Raw genomic sequence first — 1,793 nt, forward strand, 5'->3', positions numbered from 1 at the left:
CGGTATCAGCATGACAGACGGTCTGGACTTAATTCCATTCTTTAATGACTCGGTTAATGCTAAAGCTACGTTTTCCCCCGTATGATCATCAGGACAAAAGAGCGTTTGTAGACATCTGCTTTTGAACTCAAACTGGTCTGTAACAAAGTGAACAGTTAGACTAATGTATGGCTCCATTGTTGCACTTGACCAAAGGTCAGATGTGCAAGAGAAATGGTGAATATTTTCCAGATCTTTAGTGACAGTATCTTTCAATTGACCATACTTTTTGGGGATAGCAATGTTTGAAAAATACTTCCGACTAGGTATGTCGTATTTTGGATCCAAATTTCTTATCATCTTCTGACAACCAGGTTTTTCCACTAAGTTCAAAGGTAAGCTATCTTTTGCTAAACAAAAGGTGACTGTATCTGTGACTAGCTGCCACTTCTTGCTGCTTCTTGAGTAGAGTGATGATTTACCTAGTGCTTCGACATTTGTCATATTTTGGCCCCTTTCTTTCTTCTTTTCTTTAACTTTCTTCTCTTTTAGTCTCTGGTACTCTTCTGGGTGCTTAATACGAATGTGCGACGGTAGATTTGATGTGTTACCACCTTTACTAATGACTATCTTAGAACAAATCTTACAGATAGGTCGGTCTTCTTCTCTAGGTCGTCCAGAGTTACGTGGTCTAAAACCGAAGTATTGCCAAACGAAAGATGTAGTGTTTCGTTTAGAAACGAGTCCAGTACTTGCTACGTCTTGAATATCTTCTGCTCCATCTCTTCCTTTGCTTTCCCCTTCACAACTGGCCACCATTTTATTGCTATTATTAATTATTATTACACGTATGAGGATACAGAAATTTACTAATCCGTATACGGGAATACCATATATACGGTATGTCGATGTTATTGTTTAATAACGGTATGATAACGGTTATCACGGTTTACTGGTTATAAACATAAATATTGGTATATTGCCCACCTCTGATAAATACCTGCGAAAACTGAGTCATCAGATTTGTCTCTTCTAGCTACTTTAGGCAAAAGATCTTTGCAGTAATATTAGCAATAATTCAATTGAACTAAATTTGAACACAGTCATACCTGTACATGTACTACTGCTAATTCTGATATCATCTTTATGCCATTTAACACCTATCAAAAGTGTTATAATGATGCATGTAAAGATATATATAATATACTTGGATATATTTGAGACACCAAAATTATACCCTCCATAGTTGCATCTTCTTACATAGGATTGTCTTGTACACTATCTGTGACCACTTTACACGAATGTATTTAAAGACATGGTAAAATATTAACATTTTTTACTGCCAATTAAAAATTTTTTTTATAGTAATAATGCATTTTAATTGAACTTTTAGCAATCATAGCTGTAGATGTACTACTGCTACTATCATTTTTATGTCGCTTAGCATCTATCAAAGGTAAAATGAAAGCATGTAAAAATTTATACTTGGATATGTTTGATGCTCCAAAATTGTATCTTCTATAGCTGTATCATCTACAAGATTGTCACGTACATTAGCTGTGATAAGAGCAAGCAATTTTTGACAATAATGAATCACATACTATAATATTTTTGTACTTAGTTACCCATTCACCAAATTCAAACGAAACATTTTTTAGTGCTCAGAGGCACATGGCCATAATAAACCAAATTAAAACTTATAGCCAAGAACATAAAACAGCAATTTTCTAAAAGTTACACACCTCAATTTGCATGCCACTTTGTAATTATTTGACAAAATATACCTTGCTCAATGTCTTCACATTCATTTTCAA

This window comes from Amphimedon queenslandica, unplaced genomic scaffold (genome assembly GCF_000090795.2).
Source record: "Amphimedon queenslandica unplaced genomic scaffold, v1.1 AMPQUscaffold_13282, whole genome shotgun sequence".
NCBI lineage: Eukaryota > Metazoa > Porifera > Demospongiae > Haplosclerida > Niphatidae > Amphimedon > Amphimedon queenslandica.